Below are 16141 nucleotides of genomic sequence, written 5' to 3' on the forward strand. Positions count from 1 at the left end.
TAGCCTCAAGTGGTGACAACAATGACAGTACTCTTGTAGGACTTTTGTTGAGCCCCCCTAGTCCCCTTCTCATCCCATTTCATAACTAGAGCATCTCGAAGTAAGGATATGTTTGGTTGGATGGATATAGATGAGAGATGGCGATCCATAGATAGATGGTGTTTGTTTTCATGGATTAGCTAAGCACTAGACAAAATATTCCTACTAGGTGGATACAGCAGTCACAGGAAAACTAGTGATGAACTTATCCACATTTTTAATCTTTATCATTGGTTAATAAACCAAGGAGTTATTAATCAATAATTATGATGGCAAAGTCAGTTTTGGTTACTGATAATATGTTGATTAGTGCATGTTTTGTGTGCTAGTTAGGGTAATAGTGATTAGCATATTTTATTTCAATTAGTGATTAGCATGACAAAATTAGTTTAAATGTATATTTATTAGTTTATAGTTAGTTGTTGTCATTTTTAAATCTCCTACAACTAAAAAGAACAAAAGTAAGACCATCGTGCGACTTTTATTGGGTCGCTCCCCACCACCCGACGTGCGATACCCGTGCGTAGTATAGGAGGTGGAAGGGTCAAAATTGAATAAAAAAACCAGATAGGATTCCTGATGCAAATTTACAATACAGAATAATATATAACATAGAGGTGGAAGGGTGTGAAATGAAATAAATAAAAAGAAAGGATTCCTGATATAAAATCACAATCGTGTAAAGGAAACAATCGCACGCTAAGGAAAGAATCACGCACGGTACCAATCCTCGCCCGACGCCTCGCACTCGCCCTCGCCCAACATCGCACCTCTCCGTCTCCATCGATCGTCCTGGGTCCTCGCCGCCCTCGCCCTCGCCCCCGACTCCCGACGGCCGACCTGCGTTGCCAGGTCTGGAGAGTCGCCCTCGCCGGAGAGACCGTCGCCCGCCGTCGCCCTCACCCTCGCCCTCGCCCTCGCCCTCGCCCCCGACGCCCGACGGCCGACCTGCGTTGCCCACCTCAGTCCTGCGACCGTCCCGGAGAGTCGCCCTCGCCCTCGCCCCCAACACCGTCGCCCTCGCCTCCGACGCCCGACGCCCATATTGCCTGGTCTGGAGAGTCGCCCTCGCCCCCGACGTCGCAGCCCGACGCCCTCGCACGACCTGCGTTGCTAGGTCGCCCTCGCCCGACGCCGTCGCCCGACGCCCAAGCCCGACCTGCGTTGCCCACCTCAGTCCTGCGACCATCCTTGAAGCCGTCAATCCTGCGTTTTGACGAGTCGCCCTCGCCTTTGTGTTTCCTGGCCAGTCCACAACCATAAAACAAGGTGAGTTACACAACTGAAATCATATCAATTGGAGTTACATGTTCTTGAAGCACATACAAAATTGTGTATTTTGAAAACTGTGTATTTATACACATCATTTTGTTTCAAAGTAACTAATATTAATTGTAAAATTTTAGAATGAGGTTGTTCGATGCAAGCAACCCCCACTTGTACTTTGCTAAGTGTACCAAGCAACCCTTTAAGCTCGGTAACATCGATAGTTTGATACAGTTCCTTTAAATACCCTTTTAAGTTCTAGACTTCCATTTTGATGGTCTATTACTAGCAACAGAATACTCATACGATCCAAGTTTAGCCATAGTTTTCAGGTAAACCATTTTATGGAATTTAAGTGACAGGATTACTAAATAATACCCTTGTTAGATATCACCTCCTTTTCTGTTCTCCATCTCAATCCAATCTGCAGCAGAAAATGACCTTATAATGTGCAATTCACATCCAAAACTACATATCATTTCAGAAACATTGGACGAGAGAGCTAAACATTCCCCAAAACTTTCAGAAGAGAGAGTCAGGTTCTGTCTTCTGAAGCACAATGAATATAAACTGAACTTTTCCCAAAAATTATTTACGTATGAAATCCGTACAGTTTCTAATTGAACAATGCAGATGAATGCAGAAGCACTTGGTTAATTGTACCAGCTAATGACAAGCATATCACACACATTTTATCGAATAGATTGTGAGCACTGAGGTTTCCACAAATGAAGTTGACTTACCTTCATGGTGGCGCCACTTGATGGTTCTACTTGGCTACTTCGTGTCTCATGCTTCTTCATCAGTGTGTTGTATACAAATGCAATGCGAGCATGCCACTAGCTCCCCCCATTTACATGAACCCTGAGGCTGCTTATAACAAAAGGTTTGTCATCAGTGTGTGTTGCTATAGAGCCGAAAGAGCTGAAAAAATACAAGGAATAGCCCTACTTTTCTACGCCTGGGTGCTATTATCAGTAAGGGCTAAGAACTCAAATAACATCTTGCTCGTACAGCTCTATAGGTGGCTTCTAAAGCAAGTATAGTCCATGCCTCTATGGAAGCTGATAACCCAGATCGGAGAAAGTAATACCTGAGCGACCTTCGCGAGGACATTGACAATGCGGGCCTCACCCTGGCCCTGCCAGCGGACACCGATTCCACCATAGGTTGTTGGTACCGTGACTCGAGGAGGCAGTGGAGTAGCTGAGGCCTGAGGGTCTGCACGAGGTCGAGGATCCTCAGCGAACTCGTAGCCCAAAGAGCGCAACGAGGTCGGCGACGCCGCGCCCGCACCAGGCGAAGGCTTAGTGTTAGCGCCTGCAGGTGCACAGTTCCTATTTAATCTTAGCATACTATTTGCATGTAGAAAGAGAAATGTTATGACAACTAACCTAATAGGGCACAAAAGTTGGCTGCTAACATCCTCTTGATTTTTTTAGATAAAGGCTAACATCCTCTTGATGGTTCTACTCTTGGTCCTCTAGCTCCTTGCCGCTGCAATATGTTTTCTGTTAGTTGATGTCTTGCTACAAATGGACACAGGTCCCAGTCAGGTTCAACACCTCAGGCCTCCTTTTCATTTGGCATACTTAGCGGCGCCCTACTAGGCATAATATCTTGTACAAAACATCATAATATTATTACTTAGTGATAGGAGAGCAGGGATACATCACAAATTCACAATTAAAGCAAAATCCTGCGGTTAATATAGAAAATGTATAATCAGAACACACCGCAAACTCAAAAAATAAAATAATGCTTCATTAATAACACAAACAAGATTTGGCATTGACACAAATAGATATCTAAATGTTCTAAAAATCATTTTTCACATAACTCTACAACCACCAAAAGCAATATGTCAATACAGTTTATTAAGAAAAAGCAGTAAACTACATGGTTTGGCAACGTCAGGTGAATTGGCAATTGCATCACAGCTCATGAAGGGCAGCAGAAACATTAGGCCCCAAATACCGAGCATCCTTCTGTGCCACATCAACCAGCATCACACCTCCCTAGATTTAGAGCTGAGCCATTAAAATGTTGTCTAAATACAACAGACTGCTAATGAAAGAAATAAAGCACAAGTTTTTTAGGTCCTACATCAGGATTTAGGAACACATTCAAAGACATGGATCATAGCACTGATGTTACCAGTAACTACAGCCAACGCCACCATCATCATCTTAGCAAGTACCTAAAGCATCTAGAAATTGGAAACTATGGTCAAGAACACAAGTGCACATATGACTCTCAAGAAATATTGCATCACACTAATCCTATCACTCAACCTATCAAGGAAGTAGCTGATGAAATAAAAAAGGGTCATAGACTGCATTCTATCTTCAAGGTGATCAGCACAAGGTCATAGACTGCATTCTATCAGTGACTAACTGGACACCACCACCACTTCCTTTGCCAATTACTTGAATCATCTCAAGATCATCCATTGATAACTGCACATCTTCCACCTTCAGGTTTGTTGATTGCTAAGAGAAGGTACAATACAAATTCAGAAACCACCTGACTGTTAACAAACTACTAGCAAACACTAATGCAAACGAGTGACCAAGATAGTTTTATAGGAGTGGATTTTATATCTGACGATCATTTGGGGAAATTGAAATATATTGACTGGAAAAACTTCTTAAAATGGCACCTAATAATCAGGAACAAGTAGCAGGGTATAAATTCAATGCATGTCAAACCCACATTTGTTCTTCAAAGTTAACCAGAAATGGAAAACCAATATTTTGTATATATTGAATATTCTGATAAGTGCATCCCCACCCTCTGCTTTTTGCCAGTGCCCTTACTAAATCAGATCTCACAGCATCAAACCCTTGGAGCATACTTTACATAAAACATGACAGCTGCAATTTCCCTTGTCATCCCGGTACCAAACAAAAACAATCCAAAAATGGCTCACATTCCTGGCAAAGCTTATGGCATCAATCCCCTCCTCCCGGATGCCCTCGCTCGTGTGTGCCAGAGAGGTTGGTGATGGCGGGGCATGGTGCAGATGCCCTTGCCACTAACGGACATGTCCGCACCGAGTAGAGCTTCGCGAGCCGCTCCTTCATGATGTCGATCTTGTCGCATAGAACCAGCAGAAGGCTTAATAAGAACTTGTTGTGAAAGGAACAACAAAATAAGTGACCTTATGGTGAGATCTATGAAAAAAAGGGAGGAGGCTGCTTACTGGAGTGTTGGAGCAGGCTTGGGGATGTAGAACGCAACAGCGGATGCCAGTGTGAGCAACGATGAGGACGATGCGAAGCAGGAGACAGTGGAGCAGCAGTGGATCTGCCCCTGCATAAGCAAATGGTGCTCCTCATCATGAGCTCAAGCGGCAGAAGCGGAGGGGACACACCAAGGGGTGACCTCGATCTGTGCTGACTGGTCGGAGGAGAGGGATGGAGTGGAAGGGCCATGGCTGGGTCGGAGATGCGGTGGAACGACCATGGCTGGGTCGTAGGAGAGGGAGAGGCCACGGCAGACTGGAGTGGTGTCGCGGCATACTTGAGCGGCGGCGGCGGAGTGTCGGCAGCAGAGAGAGTGTGTGTGAGATTGGAGAGATGGAGACAGAGAGAGAGGAAAGTGGGGATGGGGAGCACGGACTTGGGGTGGGGACTGTGTGGGAGCCGCGATGCGCAGACCAGCCGGTCGACAGCCCGGCCAAGCCTCTCCCTCCCCATGCGCGCGAAGTCACTGCAGCATGCCATCTCCATGTCCAGAGGAAGAAGAAGGCCACAGGCCACAGGGATGGGAAGGGAAGGGGAAAGAGTGAGCAGCAAGGTGCGGGCGGCGCACGGAACCGCTGAATCATAGGATTTTTTATTCCCGTGAAGCATCTGGTAGGCTCTGGAGTCCACAACTAGATAGTCTCTAGACAGCGTCGTTTGTTTTTTTTTCTTTTTTTGACACAGTGAACTTTTTAATTTTTTTTATCTCACCTGCAGCTGGGATATATAACTTTTTACCATTATGGTAAATATATTTTTACCACCAAAATCACGAATTCGATACAAATATACCATATTTGCCTTGGTGGCAGTCCATATCAGCTAGCCAGCACGGAGGGTGAAGGGAAAAAGACCTCCTTACCCCTGGCGCCTTGCTCTCCCTTTCTCTCAGCCCAGAACGCACACAATCAGCATTGCAGTAAGTTTTTTTATATTTTCAGCAAACATAATATCAGATAAATGATCACACATAATGAATAAAAAATTAACATATATAAATAATCACATATAATATTCACCACTACAGTGCTGATTGTGCAATCATTTAACTGATAATATTCACATATAATATTCAGCAAACACAAGATCCAATATATGTGCGATCATTTATCTAATCTTGTGTTTGCTGAAAATATGAAAAAAAAACACTACAGTGCTGCGTCCTAAGCTCACAGAAAGGGAGAACAAAATGCCAGGGGTAGGGATGTCTTTTCCCCTTCACTCTCTATGCTGGCCAGCTGATGTGGACTGCCACCAAGGCAAATATGGTATATGTGTATCGAATTCGTAGTTCTGGTGGTAAAAATGTATTTACCATTCTAAAGTTGGTATTTGGAGAGGTGCCAAACTTAATAATGGTAAAAAGTTATATATGCCCCTGCAGCTGCTCGGTCTGGTATGCGGAGGTGGTAGCATGCTATGCGTCTCTTTATTATTTTGGAAAATTTTTGAACCGTAGATGAACAAATATTCGTGGATGGAGGGAGTATTTTGGTATTTTGATTTTATTTAAAAATATATAATATACTTATACTAACTCTATTCATAAAAGAATATAATTTTTTTGGATTTATTGGCACACGAAAGAAATAGATATGACGATTTCTTCCTGCCGATATTAAACACTATCTTAGCCGTATCACGGAAAGATCTATAAAGTAGAGTTTGTGAGCCTGCGACGTCATGCTCTTCATGACTATGTTAATTATATAAACTTTGTGGTTTGCATTTAATGTTATTTTAATGCTGATACTTAAATTTTACAGTATTATTATTTTATTGTGCGATCTATGTATTTTAGTATAAATTGTTAGCTATCCCGTGGCAACGCACGGGCACGCTACCTAGTAATAGATATAATTAGTCAACTATTCTAATCACATCCACTCTCATATGTAATCAAAGAAAAAAATGGCTCGTTCTACCATCCAGCCAAATATGCAGTATGGATAAACTCGTCTTGAGATCCATAGATGGTCATATCACATCTAACTTTGCCCTCAAACTAATTAAATGCACTACTAGTATATTACCCGTGCTAACGCCACGATGCATCTATCAATACAAATCAAACAAGCAACAAATATCTTTTAGTTCAAAGTTAATTAAGATTCATTAGAATTCACGTAGGATGGTTAGCAGAATTCATCTTTTTATGACCAGAGAAACTTGCATCAGAATTCTTGTGAGAGCACACCGGCCATTGTACATCCATCACAAAAATTCAATAAAGATGAAGCATTTGCAGAACAGTCAGGAGAATCTGCCGTCGAGACATAGCATTCAGAACAAAGCTTTACATCAGTTTATCGTGCTTTGGCCGCAATCGGCTAGAATTAATTTGGCAACACCTACTCAATTTCCTCCCACGTAACTGACTGGAAGAATGAAGCAGGAGGTGATGAATCTCTTCTGCAAACAAAACCATGCTTCAAGCTCTCGATTAACTGGATGATGAAGATTGAAATGACCAAAAACAATTATCTCTTTCAGAAACAGGAGATGTCCTTGATGTCAGATCTGCATAAAGCTTGCTGAAAACTTTGGAATGGCACAAACATGTCTTTAGAAAAGGGAGATACCATTGATGCTAATTTTTTGCAAAATTCAGCATAAAGCTTTGTGACACCCTAAAATTTTTCCTTTAGAAATAAAGCTAAATTGATTTAATTATTGTATTTTTGGTGTTCATGAAACATAGGAAAATAATATTTTCATTAAATTAAAATTTATTATAGGATTTAGTAACATGAATGTGCAGTCATGCTGGAGAATTCATTTTTTTCTTTGTTGTTTGCTGAATGATTTGATCCCAAAATACAAAATAATTCAAACTTATTTTTAAGATGGTTTCAAAATTTGTTTTGAAATAGGCTTTGAAATAGGAAGAAAATAAAATAAGAAAAGGGAAAAGTTCCCCACTACTTCTGGCCCGAAGGCCCAGACCCCACCCTCTCTCTATCCTTCTCTCGGCCTGCTTTTCTTCCCCCCTCGCTCAGCCCGCTCCCTCTCTCAGCCCAGGAACGGCCCAGCGGCCAGGCCGCACACGCGCTCACCTCCTTGGCCCACTGATGGCCGGGGCCCACTCGTCAGCCACGCCCCTTTCCCCTAACTCCGGCCGTAATCGAGCAGGACTCCTTTCCCAACCGAAACCGATCGCAACAAGCTGCGATTTCTTGCTTTTTGCGAGAATCGAGATCCTATAAAGCCCAGATACCTTCCCCGCACACCTCCTTTCTCTCTGTCCACGCAAGAAGCCGCCCTGGTGGCGATTTTGGATCTCGGTGAACTCAAGAACGCCGCCGCCGTGACTTTTCATCCCTCCCTGCACCAACCTCGACAACGGTCGTGTGCCGAGCGTCACGTCTTCTCTACGAAGGAGCCGTCCACCCGCCGTCGCACGATGCCCCGCTCCCCCGAGCTCTCCCCGGTCTCAAAAAGGCCCTAGGTGATTTCCCCTTGCTCTCTTCTTTCTCCCCATGCCTTCGGATTCGAGTTTGGTGCTCTAGTACGCCGTCCCGATCAACTCCGGCAAGGTGCTTGACACCGGCCATGGAAACCGCCGCACCGGAGTCACTGTGCGCCGCCGGCAGCCACTGTGTTCTTCCCGGATCGAATCTCATCCGTCGGATCACGAATCAACGGCTCACAAAAGAAGATACCCCTTCGGGGTTAATTTTGCTAAAGAGACCCTGTAAAATTTGAATATCGAACCCACAGTCCTTTACGTGGTTAGAAAATACGTTTTGTTGTGTTGAAAACGTAAACTGTCTCGGCTTGTTTCAAAATACGTTTTCAGTAATTACGAAATTGCCGCTGGATTTGTTTAGCTCATAAAATCTTCATTTTAACTCCGTTTTTGTCCATTTAAATTGCGTTGAATTCGTATTAATGAGCTCTACATGTTAGTAATATTGTTTACTCAGTTTGAAACTTTTTAATTTCGTGACCTTAATTAATTAATTACTTTTCTATCCAAAATCTTAGAAAATTCATAACTCCTACGTTTTAACTCCGATTTTCGTAATCTTTACGTCTATGAAATCGTAGCGATGCGTAGAATCATTTTATAAACTTTTCATACTGTTTTTATATGTTTAGTGTACTGTTCTAATTGTAGCCTTGTTTGCTTTGCGTATGTTTTCTCCGATTGTTTGTGTGATCGATGATCGAGTTTAGACGGTGAACAATTCGTAGTGATCAAGAGTGCTCCAGTGGTCAAGATCAGAGCCTTGGACAACTAGTAAGACCAGTGAGATCAGCAAGAGCATTTGGATTAAGGCAAATATAGCATTTGGATTTTATTTCTATGACCATGATCCTGTGACTAGATTAATGTTAGGTAATAAATGATAAAAATGACTTTTTAGCAACTTGATGATTTGTCTGTACGTGATCACCCGGGACAACGGTGCAACCATGAGGGCTATAATGGCTCTGGCTTTACCTCAGTATGAAGATCTTTTCTAGCTTGTTAGCGGTTACCCAAAAGGGCGCTAGAGGGGCTGAACCGACACGGGTATAGTGCGAGCCCCTGTCCCTATGTGTATAGGCTGCGCGTCATTGTGCCATTCGGAAGGAGGGTATCTATATCTGCTTGCGAAGAAAACCTGATGGCCCTAACTTGTTAGACGAACTTTTGAAAGGCTTCACAGTGATCCCTGCCGACCTTCCTTGGAAGTGGGTTAAGAGGCTGATCACCTCGGGCGAAAGGGTAAATCATGACTCATGGGTAAAGATGTACAACCTCTGCAGAGTGTAAAACTGGTATACTAGCCGAGCTCATGGTCAGGAGGGGCCTTGGGGACATCTACATTAAGGGTGATGATTCTTGTGTGTTAAATATGCTCATTGTTTATTGTTTAATGCTTTACATAATTTATATCACATTGATCATGAGATTGTGGGAGCTATACAATCTAGTTGCTATACTTGTGGAGTTCGACATGGACTCACTCTTGCTATTTCTCCCAAACCTCAGGAGAAGTTTTGGGCTTGTGATCAACCAGTTAGTTGGATCCTGTAGAGAGAAGTTAATACCCGAAGTTTGGAGTTGTCTATCCGCTGTTTGCTATTAAAGGTTATCTCTTTTATACTAAGTACGTTATATATTTATGCATTGTCTTTTGATTTACCCCTTATTTGTAGCTATATGTGAGATTTGACTTCGAAAACTCACATATGGTGCATATCTGATTTTGTCCTTAAAATCGGGTATTACAAAGTGGTATCAGAGTAATGCTGGCTGTAGGACGCAAACCTAGTTAGAAATTGGTCGTCTTAAGGTTTTGAAATTGTCATAAAATCCTTGCTCTATAAACCTTGGTATTTTCATCCATACTATATCCCTATCCTTGTTATTTGTCTCTACCTTGTTGCTTATTTTAAAAATACTTGCTCTCACCTTCACTCCTTGATTTGGTATGCTATTAGAACCTATTCTTACAACCTTCTTGCGTCTTTGAAACATAAGTTTTAGGATCTTTGCCCTTAATGAAGAGAACGATAATATCGCAAGTTGAGTGAAGTGTGCTTAGTTGGTTTGTTATTATGCTTATGTTTGATTTGGATCTTTGTAATGATTATAATGATCTTGTGGAATTACTTCACAATTTCATTAGTTTATAGACCTAAGGCATAAGGATTAATGAAATAAGTAGTTGGGTTTGGCTATCTCTTGTTTCTATCCCTTGCTGATTTCTGGAGCAGTTTGCAATAATGCTGGTGTATCTAAAGGTCCGATCGTGCAAAGTTTATCAAATTTTTCTGGAAACAACTAGACTTCAAGATATTTCTCTGACCGCAAGAATCACCCTCATAGCTATTATGGTTTGGAAGTTAAAAAATCACAAGATGATACAGATATGCTGTCGAGAATCTGGACCAGTTTCGGGAACTTGCTGTTTGAGACAAATATAACTATAGAATTTGGAAAAGTGTTCTATAGAAAAGTTATAGACGACTTGCTATGCTTTCCAACGGTATAAGCTGGAACTTATTTGGCTAAGTAGAACCTGAGATATGATATTTACAATTGGATGTTTCTGTTCTATATCAAAGTCTAGACAGTTTTGGTATTCCCTATTTTTGGCCAAGTTAAAGACAGAATCTGGGAAAACATGGTATACAAAAGTTGTAGAGGATTTCCTAATATTTTCAAAAATGTAAGGATCTTCTCTAGATGAGTTAAGTAGCTCAAGATATAATTTCTGGAAGTTACTACACCTTTGCTGAGACATTATCAGGAAGGATATTATGTTTGGTTATTTTACCTATGCTTAAAGACAGAACCTAAGGAGGACTTCTACATGAGAGTTGTAGGGAATTTTATAAGTTTTCTAACGATATAATCTGCAATTCTATTGGATTAACAGAATAAGAGTTATACCTGTTTTACTACACTAGTATTTTTCATATCGCGAGGAAATTTCAGGATACCTGTTTGCTCCACTGCACATAAGTTCTTTGGGATGTCACAAGTTCTAGAAAGTATGCAAGCTACCTTTCTTGGTCCCCTAGTTGACTTTTCTTAAGGGGGATAGCCCAATTAAAGAACTACAAGGAGAATAAGTGATTAATAACTGGAACATCTACAAGGACATCAAGTGCTTGGTATGTTGGTTTGTTTCAAGATATCATTCTATTTGGAGTGTGCTAATACCAATGGAGGTTTATGTCATTACTGATACTCATGGATTAAGAGTTGTGTATGAGAATCAGATGACACCAAAGTCTACAGAGTTGTATGTGAAGCAACTTAACTATGATAAAGGTACCGATAATTGGAATTTAGTGAGGAACGTAACCTTGGATTAAGAGACTCGGTACAAGCAGATTTAAAAGACGATATGATGTGTAGCGCCTAAAAAGGATAGGAGAGCTAGTCTCTAGTTTTCCCCGATCAATCTCGTCTTAAGGGGGTAGTACCTTGATATCTTTGGAAGATGCATTTTAAACTATCAGGAAGTGATAACTGTCTCCTCAGATATCTTATGGTTATGTGCACACAAAGAAGTGATGTATGCTACCTAGTTGAAAATTTTCGTAACCGCACCATCAGGGAAAAGAATTTAGTATCAAGGTGGTCTGCTCCTACCTGAGGAGGCATATCCATGCTAAGTTATCATATCTTTGAGTTGTATAAGTCAAAAGTGGGTAGTCAAGAGGGACCTTGACCAAATACGAATAATAGGCATTCTGTGGAAACTTTGATTCACAAGTTGTGATCCCGAGACATAAGTGTTTACATCCGGAATGCAAGTGTGAAGTTGAAAGAGTATTAAGATCTTTTCCTGTTTCGCTTTTGGAATCCGTGCTCTTCCGAATCTCGAGGACGAGATTCATTTTAAGGGAGTAGATTTATGACACCCTAAAATTTATCCTTTGGAAATAAAGCTAAATTGATTTAATTATTGTATTTTTGGTGCTCATGAAACATAGGAAAATAATATTTTCATTAAATTGGAATTTATTATAGGATTTAGTAACATGAATGTGCATTCATGCTGGAGAATTCATTTTTTTCTTTGTTGTTTGCTGAATGATTTGATCCAAAATACAAAATAATTAAAACTGATTTTAAGATGGATTCAAAATTTGTTTTGAAATAGGCTTTGAAATAGGAAGAAAATAAAATAAGAAAAGGGAAAACTTCCCCACTACTTCTGGCCCGAAGGCCCAGACCCCACCCTCTCTCTATCCTTCTCTCGGCTTGCTTTTCTTCCCCCCCTCGCTCAGCCCGCTCCCTCTCTCAGCTCAGGAACGGCCCAGTGGCCAGGCCGCACACGCGCTCACCTCCTTGGCCCACTGATGGCCGGGGCCCACTCGTCAGCCGCGCCCCTTTCCCCTACCTCCGGCCGTAATCGAGCAGGACTCCTTTCCCAACCGAAACCGATCGCAACAAGCTGCGATTTCTTGCCTTTTTGCGAGAATCGAGCTCCTATAAAGCCCAGATACCTTCCCCGCACACCTCCTTCCTCTCTGTCCACGCAAGAAGCCGCCCTGGTGGCGATTTTGGATCTCGGTGAACTCAAGAACGCCGCCGCCGTGACTTTTCATCCCTCGCTGCACCAAGCTCGACAACGGTCGTGTGCCGAGCGTTACGTCTTCTCTACGAAGGAGCCGTCCACCCGCCGTCGCACCATGCCCGGCTCCCCCGAGCTCTCCCCGGTCTCAAAAAGGCCCTAGGTGATTTCCCCTTGCTCTCTTCTTTCTCCCCATGCCTTCGGATTCGAGTTTGGTTCTCTAGAACGCCGTCCCGATCAACTCCGGCAAGGTGCTTGACACCGGCCATGGAAACCGCCGCGCCGGAGTCACTGTGCGCCGCCGGCAGCCACTGTGTTCTTTCCAGATCGAATCTCATCTGTCGGATCACGAATCAACGGCTCACAAAAGAAGATACCCCTTCGGGGTTAATTTTGCTAAAGAGACCCTGTAAAATTTGAATATCAAACCCACAGTCCTTTACGTGGTTAGAAAATACGTTTTGTTGTGTTGAAAACGTAAACTGTCTCGGGCTTGTTTCAAAATACGTTTTCAGTAATTACGAAATTGCCACTGGATTTGTTTAGCTCATAAAATCTTCATTTTAACTCCGTTTTTTGTCCATTTAAATTGCGTTGAATTCGTATTAATGAGCTCTACATGTTAGTAATATTGTTTACTCAGTTTGAAACTTTTTAATTTCGTGACCTTAATTAATTAATTACTTTTCTATCCAAAATCTTAGAAAATTCATAAGTTTTAACTCCGATTTTCGTGATCTTTACGTCTATGAAATCGTAGCGATGCGTAGAATTATTTTGTAAACTTTTCATACTATTTTTATATGTTTGGGGTACTGTTCTAATTGTAGCCTTGTTTGCTTCGTGTATGTTTTCTCCGATTGTTTGTGTGATCGATGATCGAGTTTAGACGGTGAACAATTCGTAGTGATCAAGAGTGCTCCAGTGATCAAGATCAGAGCCTTGGACAACTAGTAAGACCAGTGAGATCAGCAAGAGCATTTAGATTAAGGCAAGTATAGCATTTGAATTTTATTTCTGTGACCATGATCCTGTGACTAGATTAATGTTAGGTAATAAATGATAAAAATGATTTTTTAGCAACTTGATGATTTGTCTGTACGTGATCACCTGGGACAACAATGCAACCATGAGGGCTATAATGGCTCTGGCTTTAGCTCAGTATGAAGACTTTTTCTAGCTTGTTAGCGGTTACCCGAAAGGGCGCTAGAGGGGCTGAACCGACACGGGTATAGTGCGAGCCCCTGTCCCTATGTGTATAGGCTGCGCGTCATTGTGCCATTCGGAAGGGGGGTATCTATATCTGCTCGCGAAGGAAACCTTGCGGCCCTAAGCTGTTAGACGAACTTTTGAAAGGCTTCATAGTGATCCTTGGCGACCTTCCTTGGAAGTGGGTTAAGAGGCTGATCACCTCGGGCGAAAGGGTAAATCATGACTCATGGGTAAAGATGTACAACCTCTGCAGAGTGTAAAACTGGTATACTAGCCGAGCTCATGGTCAGGAGCGGCCTTGGGGACATCTATATTAAGGTTGATGATTCTTGTGTGTTAAATATGCTCATTGTTTATTGTTTAATGCTTTACATAATTTATGTCACATTGATCATGAGATTGTGGGAGCTATACAATCTAGTTGCTATACTTGTGGAGTTCGACATGGACTCACTCTTGCTATTTCCCCCAAACCTCAGGAGAAGTTTTGGGCTTGTGATCAACCAGTTTGTTGAATCCTGTAGAGAGAAGTTAATACCCGAAGTTTGGAGTTGTCTATCCGTTGTTTGCTATTAAAGGTTATCTCTTTTATACTAAGTACGTTATATATTTATGCATTGTCTTTTGATATTACCCCTTATTTGTAGCTATATGTGAGATTTGACTTCGAAAACTCACATATGGTGCATATCTGATTTTGTCCTTAAAATCGGGTATTACAAGCTTGCTGAATGTTGCAAACAATGGGTATTTGATTAGGCATTTCCTTTGCACTTGAACATGCAAGGGCATGCGCACTCATGTATTCATGATCAAGAAATTATTTGCATTCACTCCTCAAGTGCTCCTCTGCTCCACGCTGTGACAATTACAATCACCTCCACATCAGTATTGCCATTAAAAAGAGCACTACAAATTTAGAAATAAATAATCTTCAACATTGCAAAAAGAGATGAAAAGTCATAGTTGATTATAAGCTGAAAAAAATATAACCTGTAATATGTGTACAGCTAGTTAAGTAAATGAATGGTACATATGTACTCATGAGATGGCCCTAAATAAAATGATTAATATCATATACCGGATAGTGGCTCCATGACAAAGCATGTATCATGTAATATACTGGAAAGATAGGCATGCATCATATACGGTAAATATGGAACATATATACTGTATGTAAAGCTTCGATCTGCCTCTAAAAACATACAGTCATACATCCTTGAGATAATTTTTTATGTACATGCTATAAAAAAGAATGCATCTTTGTCAGATTACACGATTAATTCTGTGCCCACTCCAGCTTTCAAATCAATTGTTTCCTTAGCAACATGATTTAATTAGTCTCTACAACTATAAACGTGCAGAAAAAGCCAGTGATGAGGGCAGTTGTTTAGTAGATATACTAAATCTTTTGGTTCTGCCACAACCATAAGATTATGAATATATGCTAGGAAAATATGAATATAAAAGTGCAGAAAAAGAGAACAAAATATAAATATATACTAGGAAACAAAAAGAGAACAAATCAAAGAGAAGAACTTACAACTTGCAAGGAGATGTCGAATGACCAAACATTTCTATAAAGAAGAAAGAAGTCCTGTTAATCTGGAGGTGAGCGCCTCCTTGGCCTTCTGCATCCCGCTGGCCACCTCCTGAAGCGATGCCTCACAGATCACATTGATGGCTGGTCCGGGTGATGCCCACGGGGTATACGTAGTTGACGTAGTAGTCAACCGACGACAGCACGCCATGGAGGAGGTGCACCGCATGCTGGCAGTGAAGCCGACCCGGACCTCGGCGTCGTCGGGGAGCACCAAGTCCAGCACGCAGCACTTGAACACCACCGCTGTGACAGCGTCGAAGGTGGAGCAGATCTGCCCCGTCGCGTCCTTGATGCGTGTGATGCTCTCCGGCGGGATCTTGACCACTCGGGTCACGAACCTGAACGCTGTAAACGACACAGCACCCTTGCGAAACCGCCATCGCTGCCATGGCGGCGTCTTGGGTCCCACTGGCTCCTACTGCCTGGGGAAAAACTTGGATGAAATCCACCTACACGCAGACCACAGTGGTCTTGTCGATGGAGATGATGACAGTGGGAAATCTCACCACCGCGTGAGCGCGGCGGCTCGGTCCTCATTGGTTGAAAGGCGGCGGCCAACAAGAAATCCACGATGGCAGGATCTTTGGCCAAGGAAGATGAAGAGATAGAAATTTTTGCTTTTTTTTAAAAAAAATCGAATGGATGATACAGGATCGAACCCAAGATTGCTCGCCAGGGCATGGCGCGTTGTGCGCTGCGGGACTGAGGGTGTGCGTTGAAGCCGGCTTCAAACATTGAATCGTAGCCAC

The sequence above is a fragment of the Sorghum bicolor genome, chromosome 3 (assembly GCF_000003195.3).
Source record: "Sorghum bicolor cultivar BTx623 chromosome 3, Sorghum_bicolor_NCBIv3, whole genome shotgun sequence".
NCBI lineage: Eukaryota > Viridiplantae > Streptophyta > Magnoliopsida > Poales > Poaceae > Sorghum > Sorghum bicolor.